An 18871-nucleotide genomic window follows, 5' to 3' on the forward strand; every position below is an offset into this window, starting at 1 on the left:
AAATAGCAGGGAGGGCATTACTCATGATGGACTGGGCTGTATCCACGACTTTTTCAATATTCCCCCCCGCCCCATGCTGATTTGTCGACATTTTTCATTTGGCCAATGACAGTGGTGTTGTCAACAAACTTAAATATGGAATTGTAGCTGTGCTCAGCCACACAGTCATAAGTATAAAGTGTGTAGAGCAGGGGACTAAACAGACTGCCTTGTGGTGCACCTGTGCTGATGGTGATTGTGGACAAGATGCTGTTGCCAAGCTGAACTGACTGGGGTCTGCAAGTGAGGATCCATTTGCACAAGAAGCTTATTGAGGCTCAGGTCTCACAGCTTATCGATTGGTTTTTGAGGGGATCATACATGTAGTGCTGTTGTCAATGAAGAGCATCCTGATGTATGCATCATCACAGATGTTCCAGGGTTGAGAGAAGAGCCAATGAGTCACCATCTGCACCGGCAGTCAACCTGGAGCAGATCCAAGTTGCTCCTCAGTCAGGAGATGATATGCTCCATTACCAGCTGCTCAAAATACTTCATTACTGTGGATGTAAGCATTACTAGATGAGGCAGTTTACCACGTTCTTCTCAGGCACCAGTATACGTGAAGCCTGCTTGAAGCAGGTGGATACCTCAGACTGACAAATCGAGAGGTTAAAGATCTCGGTGAACATTTCAGCCAGTTGATCAGTGCAGATTTTCAGTACTCAGCCAGATATGTATCTGGGCCAGATGGTTTCCTTGGGATCGCCCTGCTGAAGGCTGCTTGCATGTCGGCCTCAAAGACTGAAATCACAGGGTCATCAAGGTCTGTTGGAGTTTGTGAAGGTGCCTCTATGTTTTGTTGGTTGTTGGGTAGAAAAGGCATTGAGCTCATCTAATAGCAAAATTTTGTTGTCACATATGCTGCTTGGTTTTGTTGGAGGTAATAGTATTTGAGCATCCTTCTGTGATTCCAGTTCGGTCCAGAAATGCATCTTCACATGTGAAATGGCTTTCCAGAGGTTGTATCAGGATCTCTTGTAGTACTTTATTTAGTCGCCAGAGCTGAAAGCCATTAATATGGCCCTCAGCAGATTGAGGATCTCCAGGTTCACCCAGGGCTTCTGGTTGAGGAAGACGCTGAATGATTTTGTTGGGTTGCACTTATCCACGAATGACTATCCATGACAGATGTGGCATACTCATTTACATCCTCTGATACCTGGTGGAACTTTCTGCCAACTTTGCAGAGTGAGAAGGCTCACAAAGTCTCTTCTTTACATACACTGTTTTATCGTTCAACATCATTCGTACAGCATCATGCAGAGTTTTGGAGGAAAGCCTTTACAATTACTCTCCCCATTGATGATGCTTGAGGCACTGAGTTACTCAGCAGATTGTTGGTTGCTCCAGATTCCAGCATTTGCACCCTTGTGTTTCCAGGGTAAACCTTTTACTTGATTAAGTCCAGTAGCATATTCCGTTTGTATTAGCAGTCAATAGACAATAGGTGCAGGAGTAGGCCATTCAGCCCTTCAAGTCAGCACCGCCATTCACTGTGATCATGGCTGATCATCCACAGTTAGTACCTCATTCCTGCCTTCTCCCCATATCCCTTGACTCCGCTATCTTTAAGAGCTCTATCTAACTCTTTCTTGAAAGCATCCAGAGAATTGGCCTCCACTGTCTTCTGCGGAAGAGCATTCCACAGATCCACAACTCTCTGGGTGAAAAAGTTCTTTCTCAACTCCATTCTAAATGGCCTACCCTTAAATTGTGGCCTCTGATTCTGGACTACCCTCAACATCGGGAACATGTTTCCTGCCTCTAGCGTGTTCAATCCCTTAATAATCTTACATGTTTCAATCAGATCCCCTCTCATCCTTCTAAATTCCAGTGTATACAAGCCCAGTCGCTCCAATCTTTCAACATATATCAGTCCCACCATCCTGGGAATTAACCTCGTGAATCTATGTTGCACTCCCTCAATAGCAGGAATGTCCTTCCTCAAATTTGGAGATCAAAACTGAACACAATACTCCAGGTGTGGTCTCACCTGGGCCCTGTACAACTGCAGAAGGACCTCTTTGCTCCTATACTCAACTCCCCTTGTTATGAAGGCCAACATGCCATTAGCTTTCTTCACTGCCTGCTGTACCTGCATGTTTACTTTAAATGACTGATGGATAATTGCACCTATTTAATAAAAACAGAAAATGCCGAAACACTCAGCAGGTTAGGCAGTACCTGTGGGAAGAGAAACAAAGTAAATGCTTCATGTTAAAGGCCCTTGATCAAAATTGCTTTGATGAAGGTTCTATCTGACCTGTTGAGTGTTTTCAGCATTTTCTGGTTTTAATTCAGTTCTCCAGCAGCTGGAGCTTTATGATTTTCACTAATTTAATGCTGGCTGAGATGTTAAATGTACTATAAGATTAAAAAATTGATTGATATAAAAAAAGAGTTCTGGTCATTCAAAATGTACACTGCCATTTCACGTCAAGTAATAAATTCTTCCTTCAACTATATCCCAAAAAGAAATTGATAGATAGATACTTTATCGATCCCAAAGGAAATTACAGTGTCACAGTAGCATTACAAGTGCACAGTTATAAATATTAGAAGGGAACTAGAAAGAATAAAAAATAAGTTAAGACAAACAGTCTTAACAGGAGGGGGTCATCGCTTCTCTGGCTATAGGTTGACTCACTATAGAGCTTAATGGCCGAGGGTAAGAATGACCTCATGTGGTACTCTTTGGAGCAGTGCTATTGTCTTCATTTATTAATAAAGGTGCTCCTCTGTTCAGCCAAGGTGGCACGCAGAGGGTGAGAAACATTGTCCAGAATTGCCAGGATTTTCCATAGTCTCCTTCGTTCTACCACAGCCTCCACTGTGTCCAGTTGGACTCCTATAACAGAACCAGCCTTTCTAATCAGTTTATTCAGCCTGTTGGCATCACCTGCTTTGATTCCATTGCCCCAGCACTTCACTGTAGGTTGTACTGGCAACATCAGACTGGTAGAATGTGTGAAGGAGAGGCCTGCATACTCCAAAGGGCCTCAGTCTCCACAGGAAGAGGCGACTCCGGCCATTCTTGTACACAGTCTACATTCTCTGTGTTGGTGCTCCACTCAAGTCTGTTGTCCAGGTGCACTCCTCACCATCAATATTAACAGAGAACACTGAAGCCTTAATCTTCCTAAAGTCCATCTCCATCTCCTTTGTCTTACTGATGTTGAGCTGCAGATAATTCAGCCACTTGACAAAATCCCCAACAGGGCCCTGTATTTATCCTTCTGTCCTTCCTTTATATGTCCAACTATTGCTGAGTCATCAGACAATTTCTGCAGCTGACATGATTCAGTGTTGTACCTGAAGTCCAAGGTATGCAGGGTAAACAGGAAGGGAGCCAATACAGTTCCTTATAGCTATATCTGACACATAGTTCTGAAGCCACACAAACTGTGGTCTGCCAGTCAGGTAATCCATTATCCAGGATACAGTGGAAGTGCCAACCATCATTGAATGGAGCATTTTCCCCAGCAGTGAGGGCTGTGTGGTATTGAAGGCATTTGAGAAATAAAAAAACACAATCCTCACAGTGCTGCCCTGTTTACCAAATGGGAGTAGGCTCTGTTCAGCAGGTAGATGACAGCATCGTCAACTCCAATGTGCTCCTGGTGGGCAAACTGCAGGGGACTGAGGGCAGATCTGACCAGGGGTCAGAGGTGAACCAGGACCAGCCTCTCCAGGGTCTTCTTGATGTGTGAGATCAGGGCCACTGGATAGTAGTCATTCAAGACTTTCGGTTGACCCTTTTTGGGTACTGGGACCACACATGATTTTTCCACACAGTCGAGATATTTTCCAGGCTGAGAGCGGATTGAAAATGTGCTAGAAAACTCCACACAACTCCTCAGCACATACCTTCCGGACCTTGGGGGTCACACCATCCGATCCCAATGTTTTGTTAAGTCTGAGTTTCCCCAGAGTGCTTCTCATCTGCTCAGTAGTCCATGATAATGGGGAGTTGATGGAAGGTGGAGGCTGGGGGAAGATTGGGATGACAGCAGTTGGTATGTGGAGGTGTGGAGGTGTGGATGGTGGGAGCAGGGCAAGGAAGGGACGTAGACACTGGAAGCCTGTGTTATTTATCTGCGTGTTGAATTAGAGGTTGGAGGACGGAGCATGTGTGCCTCTGCACCTGGACTGGTGTGCTGAGGGGAGTGTGAACAGGAGGGCAATTGTCAAACCTATTGATGAATTGATTTAACTCATTAACCCATTTGTGGCTGCTTTCCGAGGCTCTACTGCTCGGCTGATTGAAGCCAGTGATGTTCTTCATGCCTCTCCACACCTACTGTGTGCTACTCTGCCCAAGCTCTCTCTCTCTCCTGTATTCCTCTTTAGCCACCTTGATCTTCTCCTTAAGCTCCCTCTGCACATTTCCATTTCTCCCCGTCCCCTGACCTAAAGGCTCTCTTTTTGTGGTTGAGAAGAGCCATTAGGTCACTGGTGACCCATGGTTGTAAGCAGCGAACAGTCCATGATGGTATTACAGTGTCCACACAGAAGCTGATGTAGCCAGTGATGCAATCAGTACTGTAAATCTGTTAATGTCCTCCCCATATGGTTCACAAAGCACATTCCAGTCAGTTACCTCAAAGCAGACTTTCAAGGCCTCGATGGTCTTTGGAAGCCATTTCTTTACTATCTTGGTGGTAGCTAGCTGTTGCTGTACTTTGGGCTGATATACGAGGAGAACCAGGTTGTGATCTGATCTCCCAAAGGCGGGAGAGCTATTGAACTGGATGCATCTTTAACATTTGCATACAAGAAATCCAGTGTTTTATTTTCTCTTGTATGACACTTGACAAACTGATCAAAGGTGGGTAGGACTATCAAGAGAGAAATGTGGTTGAAGTCTCCCAATACTGCAATGAAGGCCTTGGGGTGTTGAGTCTGGAGTCTTGTGATGGTAGTGTGTATATTGTCACACACAGCATCGGGACAGTGTCGGGAGGGTGGAATGTAGACAGCGAGCAATATGGTGTGGCTGAACTCACGCAATAGACAAAACGTTCACAAACTCACAGCAAGCAGTTCAACATCCAGACTGCAGATTCACTTTTTTACAGAAATGTGATCGGGATTACACTGTTTACTGTAGCAAACCTGGCTCCCTTCCTCTGTAGGTTAACTCTGTCTCCTCATACAGTTGTAAATCCATTCACAACAGCGTTGGAATCTGGGGTTTGCTCGTGTAGCCATGTCTCGGTGAAACACATAACACTGCATTCTCAATATTCATTCTATGTTCTCGTGAGTACTGCTAGTTCCTCCATTTTATCTGCCAGTTATCTTATGTTCTCCATAATGATAGAGAGGAGATATGGTTTGCATCTCTGTCGTTTGTTATGTTGCTTTTTACCCAATTTGCAGCCTTGGTATCTCCATCTCTGCTTATCCGGAATATCAAGCTTTTGCTGGGCAAACAAAGGCTGCTTCCTGGCTGCTAGTAGCTGCTCCCTCGTGTACACAATTTTGCCTCCACATCTGTAGTCAAAGCACTTGAAGGAATAAAGCATCCCAAGAGCCAGAAGGATGGTGAAAATGTTCTTAAACAGATTAATGTCCATTGTTACTTTGCAGTATTGCTCGCCAGGACAATAAACAAATGCAAGAAACAGGTGAAATGACATTAAGACAAACAGATGGAGCCACTGTAACACAGTGCACATACAAGCAATGAAATGAAGAAAGATTTACAACCACATGTATAAAATCTTTAGAACTGAGACTTTGTGAATGATGGAGCAAGGTCTGTAAGTAATCAAACCGTTAAGGAACATTTTATATAAAGATAATACATCCCCAGCACAATTATTCCCAGTAGGATTAAGATGGCGCTGCTGAAGTTCAGTGACTACTTACTGGCAGTTAACAAAGCAAGAACTACAACTAAGTACTTTATTAATAACCCTTATTCTATAAAAAATTATGGTAAATGATCATCGCAAACAATGAAGAAGCGAGAGAAGGTGAGGCTCAGTCGAGAGTCAAAGCGTGCGGGTGCGAGATAAAGTCGGGTTGAGGTTGTGGCATATTTGAGGTGAAGTCGAGGGGAGCAGAGTGGAGGAGGAGACAGATTTGAGGCCCATCCACCTGAACTGAGAGTGAAGTTTGATCATATTAAGCGAAGGGCCAATTTGGAAAGGCCAGCTATGGGCCGAAACATAGCAGTGGAGTCCAGGCCCAGAGTGTATCAATGTGACAGAGCCCGGGTCTTAAAGTAAGGAAGAGCCGAAGTTTGGACGATTTAAACATCAAGCCAGAAAGACTGATAACTCTGGGTGTCAGGTCCAGAGGCAAGGGTCGGGCCAGTTCCGCTCACTGATCCAAAACATTTACTCCGCTCTGTGTAGCACTGAGGTTGAGGCTGTGGCCTGCTCTGGCCAAGCTACTGATAGTATTTATAAAATACTTGAGCAGTATTTGCATCAATCAGAATTAGAAGACTTGGGGCAAGGGCTGGAAAATAGGATAATGTTGGTTCTAAATGGGCAATGTGGACATGGTGGGGCAAACGATGATCTGTACAGTTCTACGACAATGATTCTGATAGCTTTTGACGATTTTTAAAATTTTAATTTTTTCAAATTCTGCTATTACGAGATCTTTTTTTCTTGGACAGGAATTACTAGTCCATTAGTGTAACCAGAAATATGACAAACTGGGGCATAGCAAAACATTTTGTATATCAGAATCAGAATCAGGTTTATTCTTACTGACATACTAAGTTGTGAAATGTACTGTTCTGTGGCACCAATACCATCAGTGCAAGACAGAAATTGCTATAAGTTACAAAAAGAAAAACATATTGTACAAGATGAATAATGGACCATTCGGAAATTCTGATGGCAGAGAAGGAGAAGCTGAGGCTTTATAAGGCATTGGTCAGACAACACAATTAGCATTGTGAGCAAATTCAGGACCATTGTCTAATAAAATATATTACAACGTTGGAGAAGGTCCAATGGAGGCTCACAGAGAATTACTCTGGGAATGGAAGGGTAAACCTATGGAGAGTGTTTGATGGCTCTGGGCCTGTATTCACTGGAGCTTTGAAGAATGAAGGGGGATCTCAATGAAAACTGTTGAATGTTGAAAGGCATAGATAGAGCCTTTGGAAAGGATGTTTCCTATCGTTGGGGAGTCTAGGACAAAAGGCCACAGCCTCAGAATAGAGGGATATCCATTTAGAACAGAGATGAGGAGGAATTTTTTTTAGACAGAGGGTGGTGAATCTGTGGAATTCATGGCAATAGATGACTGTGGATACCAAGGCATTGGGTATATTTACAGCAGAGGCTGATAGGTTCTTGCTTCGTCAGGGTGTCAATGGTTACAGGGAGAAGGCAGGAGAATGGGATTGAAAGGGATAATAAATCAGCCAAGATGTAATGGCTGAATAGATTTAATGGACTGAATGGCCTAATTCTTCTCCTATGTCTTATGGTCTTAAACTCTTCTTAAACACTGAGTGTGCATCATCAGGCTCCTCCCCTATTGTAGTAACATGAGGAGGGCACTTCCTGGATGGTGAGGTGTTTAATGAAGGATGCCATCTTCTTGAAGCACTCTCTCGAGAATGTCCTCAGTGGCAGGGAGGGATGTGCCTGTGGCCGAGTTTACAACTCTCTGCAGCCTCGTGTGACCCTGTGCATTGGAGCCAATTTGGAAAGCTCTCTGCTGTACATCTGTATAAATTTGTAAGAATGTTTGATGGCATACAACCTCTTCTCAAATTGCCAAAGAAATAGAGCCACCTTTTCTTGATTGCATCAGTGTGTGGGGTTCAGGATAGATTGTTGGAGATGCTGATGATGAAGCTGCTCACCCTTTTCACCGCTGACATTTCTATTAGGACTGGTGTGTGTTCTCAAGACTTCTTGCTGAAGGCACCAATCAATTTGTTGGTCATGCTGATGCTGACAGTGAAATTGTTGTTTGCGAAGCACATAATGAGCCAATGTACTGTATCTTGCTCTTGAATGCCTCTCTGTTGCCATCTGAGATTCTGCCAACAACAGAACCACTAGGAAGTTTCAAAAGCAAAAGATACAAGTGAAAATTAAGTGGTTAAGAATATACCATAATGGTAACAGAATTTCTGAAACATCATCAAGAAAGGTAACTGAAAACATTCAGTATAAGTGGAATAACCAAACAAAAAAGTAATTGTGGTAGTGCTAGGGCTGTTCTGTAGTGAGGGGGCTTGCTTCTCTGGCTCATAGTTGTTGCCATTGCTTGATTTTGAAAAAAATATTCAGCATGAGCTTGTTCAACTTTGAGTCCTTTCCCATCTGTAATTACACCGTTTTTTTTTACAGAAGCTCTTCAACCTGACTGAGTTATAACATATTTCATCTCTGCACTCAAAGAATGTACTGGTAGAGAAAATGACAGATAAGCTGTTATTGGTTCTTCTGTCTTACTTTAGAAATTAAATTTCCTGCAACAAACCTCTCAAGTTGCACCTGTAAACCCCACAGAATTCCAATGATCAGATTAATTCTTTTTTTCAAGATTTATTCCGCTGGTCACTTTTTCCTTACAGCATACTGTCTATTGATTATACTGCATCTTGAATATTCTTTCTGAATTCCAGTCTTCTCACACCAACTCCTCATTCTTAATACATAACAACCCTTTGTTCTTTTCAATGGCCCTTGGCCTCTTTCTCTATTGCACAACTTACCAGCCTTGCCATTCCACTTCCCTGTCAGGTCCCCTTGCGCACCCTTGTTTCTACCCCAGGAGCTGGTGAACCCGCACCTCCCTGTGGAGGAGAAGAATGGATAGTGCATTGCAATAGGCTTGTTGCTTCTCTTTACTTCTATCTCATCCTAAAAGTTGCATGGGAATGCAAAGTTGATTTTACCACCCATATGCCTCTCATTGCTAGTGGTGAAAAACTGTTAACTTCAAAAGGCAATCAGCTTTCTTGCAGAGGTATCCTCAACAAGCATTGACTTCGAGACTAGTACCATATCTACTTTGGACAGGTAGATTGGGGATAGGAGCTTAACAAGTTGAATGACAAGTCCCAGGTACTGACCTGAGATGTTGAGGGAGTCATTTAGACCCTTTGAGAGAGACTTGCAGGATGACATAATTCTTAATTTCTTGACTTCTCACTGGGGCAACATTGCCAACTAGACCATACTTCCACTATCCATGGCAGGACTCTCAAAGTTTATAGTTGCTTGAAGTCAATTAAAATGGGCATGTGATATCTCAATGGTAGCTCAGTAGCCTTCCATCCCTCAGTTTGCAGCACCAGGATGGAGTTTTAGATAGGGAAATGAGCACAGAAGACAGACACTGAGTGGTTACACATGGGTGATTTTTAATTCTCTCTGTTAGTTATTAAACACAAATGGAATTGCTTTGCTGGATACAATTTCTTGCTCCTAAATGTTGGCATTAAAGTCTGTAGTAAATTGATAGAAAGACTAAAAAGGTGGGACTGAGAGAAGGTAATTGGATGTTGGCAGCAAAGGTTGTCAGGCTAGTGCTACATATATATGGGAGGGCCAGATCATGCAAAATAGTGGGGGGGGGGGGGCTCTGATGTTTAATAATCCTACATACTCTTTGACCTACTCTTTGTCATCCTCATGCTTTTCCTCCTTGTCCTTTACTGCTTGCTAAACGTGACAGAAATCAATTTTGTGCTTACATACAGCATGCAGCAGCTGCCGTCTTATATGGAGGGGGGCAATGTTAAGGGTTACAAATTCAGTCAGCTCCATCTTGGACATGCATCTTCAAAAGGTGATGCATCAAAAAGCTGCCATCCATCATTAAGGATCTTCATCGCCTAGGACGTGCTCTCTTCTTATTACCACCATCGGAGAGGAGATATAGGAACCTGAAGGTACACGCTCAATGTTTTAGGAGCAGCTTCTTTGATTCTATGATCAGATTTCTGAATGGACAATGAATTCTCCCATGAGCACTACCTCACTATGCTTGTTCTCCTTCTGCACGACTTATTTAACTCAAATTTTTAAAATACATTTCCTACTATAACTTATGTTTTTTTTTAGATACTGCTGCAAAACAACAAATTTCATGACATATGTCAGTGATATTAAAAGTGATTGTGAGTCCAATGATCACAAATCCATTTACCACTTCAGGGCTCCAAAGCTCTTCTTAAAAGGTCCAGGCAGCAGAAGCAACTTTGGATTACACTATTATGCTTGTTACACCCAGTTCCCTCACAGACGCACAAGCAACACTTGAAGAATTCCCATTATTATTGACCAGGTAATTTGTAATGTGTTGTATTGCTTGGAATAAAAGTATTGCAGAGGAAAGACACAGGATAAATTAACCTGACTGCTGTCAGTAAACTGGACACAGCATTAATCTCCAGCTCCCCAGTTTCATAAAATGATGTAAGAAACAATCCAGTCTCTGATGTCAGATGATGACACTGCTTCTACCAGACACCTACTCAGGCTGAGCCAGCTGAGTTACTAGCTAACTGCCAAGAGTTTGCTGGCAAAATGTAGCTTATTTGAATAATAAAATGATTAACAATATGTTGAAATGAATCTTATTTAACTTAACCTTCTACAATAATACAAGAGAGAATGCAGGGAATTTCCATTTAATAAAAGATGTTTTCCTGGCAAGGTTAATTTCTTATGTTTTTTTCCACTAAATATTCAATCTATGAAGATTGTTGGGAATGCAACAGAATTTGGGAGATTGTCATCTTGCTCAGAAAAGCAACTTTGGATCACACCATTATGCTTGTTACGTCTGCTGCTGCACCCAGTTCCCTCACAGAAGCACAAACAACTCATGAAGAATTCCCATTATTATTGACCAGGTAATTTGTAATGTGGTGTGTTGCTTGGAATAAAAGTATTGCAGAGGAAAGAGTCAGGATAAATTAACCTGACTGCTGTCAGTAAACTGTGGTTTTCAATATTACTTTATCATATCTGTCAAAGAATAAAGCTTGGATGTTATGTTTGGAATAAGATTAAAAAGCAGAAAATACAGGAAATATTCAGCAAGTCAGGCTACATTTGTGGGAAAAGAAACAGAGTTAATGCTTCAGGTTGTAGCTTATCCCCATGGTCATCCTTTTAGATAGTGTACCTTTGCAAGGCATCAGTCTGCAATGGTGTACCTGGCAAGTACTGAAATTCTATGCCAAACAGCTGTCTGGAGTATTCAAGGACATCTTCAATCTCTCACTGTTGGAGGCTTCCCCCTACTTCAAAAGTGCATCAATCATACTGATGCTCAAGAAGAGCAGGATGAGCTGCCTCAACAGATATCAACCAGTAGCACTCAGGTCTACCGTGGTGAAGTACTTTGAGATCATAGCTAAAATTAGCTCCTAAGTAAGTACCTGGACCCACTGAAATTCGCCTGCCACCACAATAGGCCTACAGCGGATACAGTTTCACTTTGCTTTGGAGCCCCTAGCCAACAGGAAAACAACTCCTCACTGACAACACCAGTACACCTCATGCATGCTTAGCCCACTGCTCTATGAGTGGCTAAGCACAGCTCAAATGTGATTTATAAATTCATTGGTGTCCCCGCTGTTGTTCACAGAACCTCAGATGACAATGGGGAGTCATACAGGAATGAGATAGCTCAGATAGATACAAGAGGCTGTAGAAGTTTGGAAGCTACTCTCCCCACTATCAAGGACATCTTCAAGAAGTTCTGGCTCAAGTTCAAAGTAAATTTATTATCAAAGTACATATATGTCACCACAGACTACCCTGAAATTCATTTTATTGTGGGCATTCAAAGTAAGTACAAAGAAATTCAATAGAATCAATATAAAACTATACACAAATAAAGGACAAGCAATGCGTAAAAGATGACAAATTATGAAAATACAAACTATTTATAATAATAAATAAAGTTTGTATAGTCCTTGAAAGTGAATCCGTTGGCTATGAAATACGTTCAGTTTTCGGGGTGAGTGATGTTATTCACTTTGGTTCAAGAACCAACTGTTTGAGTAGAAATAATCGTTCCTGAACTCCGAGGTGTGGGACCTTCCTGTGGCAGCAATGAGAAGGATGCATGGACTGGTTGGAGGGCATCCTTGATGAGGGAACTGCTTTCCTGTGACAGTGCTAATTGTGGATGTGCTCAATGGGCTTTACCCGTGATGGAATGGGCTGTATCCACTAATTTTTGTAAGTTTTTCCGTACAAGGGCATTGGTGTTTCCATACAAGGACATGATACAACCAGTCAGTGGACCCTCCATTGAGCATTTATAGAAGCTTATCAAAATTTTAAATGACATTTCGAATCTTTGCAAACTTCTAAGAAAGTAGAAGTGCTGTCTTGCCTTCTTTGTAATGGTATCCATTTGAATAAGTGGCACCATCATTAGTGACTTTAACCATCCAGGTGATAGCCTCTTCTTGTTACTACCATCAGGGATGTGGAGAGGAGCCTTAGGACCTATACCCAATGTTTCAGGAACAACTTCTTTCCCTCCATCATGAGATTTCTTTACAGTCCATGAACCCATGAACATCATTATTCCTACTCAGTTTCTCCAGCTTTTTATGTGTGTTGCTTTGGATTTCCAACATCTACAGACTTTTTCCTGTTTACCTCTGTATTTGTCTTCTGCACAATTAGTTTTTGTAATTTACAGCAAATTTTATGTCTTGCGCTGTACCTCAGCAAAACAACAAATTTCATAACATTAGCCCAAGAGATTCTATAGATTCTCAGCCTGAAGCATCGACTGTTTATTCACTCCATAAAAGATGGTGTCTGACTTGTTGAGTTCCTAAAGCATATTGTCTGTTGCTCAAATTTCACTACATATGTCAGTGATAATAAACCTGAGCAACACCCACCCACAATGAATGTAATTCTGATTCCCATTCCTTCATCCTCCCTGCAGATTAACGAACAACACACACAAAATGCCTGAGGAGCTCAGCGGGCCAGGCAGCATCTATGGCAAAGTGTATGGTCAACATTTCGGGCTGAGACCTTTCATCAGGAAGGGAGGGACAGATTAACAAGCATTTTTTGTCTCCTTTTCAGTTCGACCTGAAACATTAACTCTGTTTCTCTCCCTAAAGATGTAAGTTGACCGATGACTATTTCGAGCATTTTCAATTTCTACATTTTATTTCCAGCATCTGCAACATTTTGCTTCTCATGCTTGGAATAAAATTTCCTATTGAAATAGAAATCAAATAGTTTTGTGTATTAAGTAAGGAAAATAATTTGGAAGAGTGGAATACTTGGTGAGTTTCTAAGCTTACTGCATAGAGCTGGTCTGCCACTTGAATTCAGCAATTTTGCACAAAATGATTAAGGGGTCGTACAAATGTTTTAAATCACTTGTTGTAAAACGTCACTTCCCTTATCGACAAAGTATAATACAGGCACCTAGTGGCAGTAAGGTGTATTGCAAGACCATAAATTTTTCTGGAAAAAATACACTAATCTCAGTCCTGAAGAAGGGTCACAGCCTGAAACATCGACTGTTTACTCTTTTCCATACATGCCTCCTGACCTGCTGAGTTCCTCCCATATTTTGCGCATGTTGTTTTAGATTTCCAGAATCTGTAGATTTTTTTCATGTCTGTGATTTAAGACCATTAGACGATAAGACATAGGAGTAAAATTAGGCCATTGGTCCATTGAGTCTGTTCTGCCATTCAATCATGGATGATCATTCTTTTCCCAACCTTGTAGATGAGGTATAATCTTTTTTCTTCTTCTTTCCATTACTACTTGTATATTTCTCAACCTCATCTTTAGTGTTACAAACTTAAATCCTATCATGGATAGCTCAACTTTTAACTACCCATCTTCCCTCTCCACCCTGCCCTCTCTCTGGGACATTTTTTTTCCAAAACTCCTCATTTGCCTCTCCAGCTTCCAGTAAACCCCTTTTTAAAATCTAATTCATAACCAAGACTTTGGTTGCATCTCAGAGCTTCCGCTATGGCTCAGTACCCGTTCTCTTATTTTATTTATTTCCTTTGTCCCTCATTAGGATACTCATTCCATTAAAAACTAGAGCTGCTGCTTCATAGCTCCAGAAAACTGGGTTCAACCTAGTCAGATTGGAATCTGCTCTTACGGTTTACATATTGCCTGTAGGGAGTTCCCATATCCTAAGAAGCATGAGTTGGTAAATTAATAGGCCTCTGTATGTGTGTGAGTGGTGAATGGTAGAGTCTGGATGAACTTGATAAGTTTGGGAAAAGAACACAATGGGATTATTGTAAATGGGGTGCTTGGTTACTGGTTACTGGTACTGATGAGGATTTAGTTGTGTAAGTGTAAGAATCTACATTCAAAGTCATGTGCATGATTGCCACTTTGAAATCTGGGATCGATTATGTGAGATTTTCTGGACCACGGACATCGTGACCTTCTGCAGATGGGTGGTTGAGAGCATCGTAACATGCGGCACTGTTGTGTGGGATGAAAACTGCACTGTGGTAGACAGGAGGACTGTACAACAGGTAATTAAAACTGCTCAATGCATCACCAGCCCCAGCCTAACCACCAACAAGGACACACATACAGAAAGGCACTGCAAAAGGCCAGCAATATAATGAAGGTTTCTTCCCACCCTGCTCATGGACTGTTTGTCACATTTTCATCAGGGAATAGGCTATGCAGCATCCATGCCAGGACCACCAGACTGAAAACAGTTGTTTCCCCCGAGCCATCAGGCTGATCAATAGCTCCACCCATTAACTGACTCCACCACATCCCCCACAACCACTACTTTATCATTTCCTGTCAGGGTCATCTTACGTATGACACTCCTGTACCTAGTGTCACTTTATACACAATCAGTAATGATAATGCACCAATTATTTAGTGTGCATAGCTAATAGGGTTCTCAACATGCAAAAATCACAACTAATATTTGAACCTGTAAGCTAAATATATCTGAAAGCTCTGTATTTGTTTATTACTTTTCCAAGTCAAAGGGGCAGCGCGGTAGCATTGTGGTTAGCACGCTTTACAGTACAGGTGAGCCAGGTTCAATTCTTGCTGCTGTCTGTAAAGTGTTTGTATATCCTCCCTGTGGCTTTCCTCCAGGAGGTCCAGTTTCCTCACACAATCCAAAGAAGTTCCGGTTGGCCATTGTAAGTTGTCCCGTAGTTAGGCAAGGATTGAGTTGGGGGGATTGCTGGGCAGTGTAGCATGAAGGGCTTTTTCTGTGCTGTATATCAATAAATAATAAATATGTTCTTTTTAATCACGTTTCTGGAAATTGTAGATTTCCCTTTTTTTCTCGGATTTCTTTCAGAACCACTTTTCTTTTTTTACTTTAGCCACATGACTATTCTTCATGTGCAACCTAACGTTTAAATCTGGCTGACCATTAGGTAAGGATGGGCGTCATATCCAATGATTTTTTTCCCTTAGGAGGTGGCATTAGAAGGTGATCAGGGATGTGGAACCCGGGTGATCTGTCTTGTGCCTGGACCACTGTTGCTGTGCATCTTTTCCATCTAAGTAAACCGGTCATGGGCTAGTATTGAAATCTGAATCATTCCTTTCTTGCATGCTCCATTCCCCATTGGGTGGCTCATTATACCAATTAAGCTTGCAGTAGGGCAATATTTATTTATTTTGTAACTTATTATAAATTTATCTCTTTGCACTGTTCTGCTGCTCCAAAACAACACATTTTACATCATATAAGACCCTGATAATAAGACTGTTGCTGAAATGAGAGCTGTAAGAAAGTTAACTTAGCACTTACTTCACATATGTTTTATACGAATGATTTCTATTCTGCATCCCAGATATTTTGGCAGTGATTTGTGAACTGTGTAAGGGCAAATTTCCATTATTCAAACTGCTGTAATGGGGAGTCTCCCGTATCTAAAAATACAAGTGCATTGCATTAATTTTCCTTTTGACTCTGCCTGGTGGGAATGATGAGCTACTACAGAAAAGGATTGAGCTCTAAGGGCAGAGATCTGCAACATATGAACACATTTCAATTTCTGTCTGAGAGTTGTTAGTAGATATCCTTTTGAGGGATTTTAAGACCAGGAAGCCATAAGACATTGGAGCTAAATTAGCTCATTCATCCCATTGAGTCTTCTCCTCATTCTATCATCACTGATTTATTATCCTATTCAATCCCATGTCCTGCCTTCTTCCAATAAACTTTGACATCCTTTCTAATCAAGAACCTGCCAACCTCCACTTTATGTATACCAAATGACTTGGCCTCCACAACAATCTGAGGCAGTGAGTTCCACAGATTCAAATTCCTCCTCATCTTGGTTCTAAAGGGATGTCCTTATATTCTGAAGTTGTTTCCTCTGGTCCAATACGCCCCACTATGGGAAACATCTTCTCCATGTCCACTCTATCTAGGCCTTACAATATTCAATAGGTTTCAATGAGATCTCCCTTCAGTCTTCTGAACTCCAGAGAGTACAGGCGTAGAGCCATCGAACCCTCCTTATACATTAACCCTTTCATTCCCAGGATCATTCTCTGGATGCTTGCTTACATGTCTGGGCTGCATTCATGGAGGGACAAGTAAGTTTGTACATGGGCCCAAAAAGCATACCTGGCACCCCATGTAGAATGGATGGCCAAGAATGCTCCTTCCATTGTATCCCATTTTCGTGGGTTCCAGGAGGAAGGTAGATTGGCTCTTTTCACTAACTGGGGTGTTCAGCAACATAAATTTGTTCAATGCTATCTTGAGAATGGTAACCATTGACAATGTGTTTTCACAGGATTCTGATTGTCAGCATCTTTGTTACTCATGTGTTGGACATTGAAGTGTTCTTTTTATAAGCTTCTGGGAACTCAATTCTATCCCAAGCTGAGACTGTAATGAAGCTGTAGACATGAAAAAGAAACATTTGTTTATAAGGAATTTGATAGCAGCTAATTGAAAGCCAGATAATGGGACTGAATTAATTGGGGAACAACTTGATAAATGTGTTTGTTTAATTTCTAAAGCCAAAACTGTCCCAATTATCCTCAATGCATTACCTAAGACAATGCCAAAACTATTATCCCTCGTGCAACTAATTTTAAGGGACAGAACAAAGCTCATTTCTGGCTCTTTTTTAAAATTTCCTCTCCCATTCATAAGGTGTCCAATGGGAATATAGCACCTTATCTGATTTTAACTGTTCAATGCCTGTTCTTCTGTACTTGCTTACAATTAAATAGGAGTTAATTGGTTTTAAACAAAATGAGTTGCACCTACTGTTACAACACAGTTGACTGAAGATCCTGCAAAGGCCCTGTGACGTTCAAGAATTAAGTACAACTGGGACCAGTGCCTGCTCACAGAGCAAGGGCCCCATGTGACCAGCGGGCCTCCCAGTTAGAGATTCACAATGAAAGTACAGTGTTCAGCAGATTCCATTCCCTTGACACAGTGCCAGTAACATCTCTGAGTTAACAGCCTAGCAACCAGTTCTAGTCATTTAAATTTTCATGCATCTCTATGTCTATAATGATGTCACAGTTGCTATGGTAACTATCTGGTGGAGGAACTATGACACTTTTGCTGCTAAGTAACTAGGGGGACCTGACGTGCTTGAAGTCATTCAGGCAAATATCTAAGTGATCAGTAATTCAGTGCACATCTACATGCTTTGTGCAATGTTTCTCTTTGCTGATTCAGAGTTTTCGTTTCTTAAAGAAACCCAGTTCAGGCTGTGTGTGCATATACACGCGTACAAGTGCACTTATGTCTTCTTCTTACTATAAACCAATACACTGGACAGAACGTCCAGTGTGTATGGAAAAAAAAGAGAATTTCAGGCCCTCGGGACATAAGAGCTCAAAGCCAATAAAAAATTATTTTATATGTTGTCATTGTTACAGTGTAGGAAATGTGGCAGGAAATTTGCTCAATCCAATCCACAGAGCAGCCATGAAATAATAAAAAAATGTAATGTTGACAGAGAGACTGATATTAAACACAGGCCAGAGAAGAATTCTTTTCTTCTAAGTAGTGCTAGCTGATCTCCTGATAGGGCAGATAAGGTGACAAATTACATTGAATCTAAAAGACTGACATCCAAACTATGTGTCTTTTTAGTGTCTAATATTTTTATACTGCAGAAATGAAGCAGAATGCTATACTGAATTATTGCCTCCCTTTATTGAGCAACTAAATGTCCTCTGGATGAAAACTGTTTGGAGGTCTCACCAACTTCACCTCTTTCTTATTGTCAACATGTCCTGTCTTTGCACCTAAACAAAAATGATGAAAAGTGGGGAAAAATGCTTAATTGAAAAAAAAAGCAAGACCAATCCAAACTCATTTTTCACATCTGTCTCCAACCCTCTCCCATTAACTGGTCATGGAATATCGGTTGGAAGCAAATGATCTTACTTCTTCACCCAGTAGCATCAAGACTTCCAAATACACAACCTGGGAGTGAAGCCTGTTAACATTTGGTGCAATGACTTGATGATATATTGTCACATGGGGGGGGGGGTGTGGTGGTTTATTTGCTAGTTGAAAGCCGCTTCCACCTTGTTGGTCACTGATTGGCCTATGTAAAAGTTGGCGCCACAACACCAATTTCTGGCTTGGGTGTGAGAGAATAGCAAGTGCACGAGGCTTGGCCTCTCTGTCCTTTTGTCTCCAGGGGCTCCTCTTCACCTTGAGGTCACGACCTGTGCTGAAGAACCATTCGGAAAGTATGCTCCAGATTTGCACTCTTAGCTGAATATCTTTTTGTTAAATATATATTTTTATAGTTTGTGTAATTTGGAGGGACTTAGCTATTTGGTTGAATCTTTTACTGTTTGTAAATAAATGATTAATATGTTTATTCACA

At 41.5% G+C, this 18871-nt stretch overlaps 1 long non-coding RNA gene across 1 annotated transcript in view; it reads right to left on the bottom strand.

The window, feature by feature from the left end:
* The window catches only part of LOC132396689 (uncharacterized), a 43702-nt gene extending 26354 nt beyond the window's left edge, over window positions 1-17348 (bottom strand). Inside the window, exons 1-2 of the long non-coding RNA XR_009513076.1 lie at window positions 17281-17348; window positions 15802-15923 (exon numbers count right to left, since the gene is read on the bottom strand). This is a non-coding gene — a long non-coding RNA (uncharacterized LOC132396689). The remainder of the gene's footprint in view (window positions 1-15801; window positions 15924-17280) is intronic.
* Between the last annotated feature and the right edge of the window lie 1523 nt (window positions 17349-18871).

Source organism: Hypanus sabinus, chromosome 1, assembly GCF_030144855.1.
Source record: "Hypanus sabinus isolate sHypSab1 chromosome 1, sHypSab1.hap1, whole genome shotgun sequence".
Classification (NCBI taxonomy): Eukaryota; Metazoa; Chordata; class Chondrichthyes; order Myliobatiformes; family Dasyatidae; genus Hypanus; species Hypanus sabinus.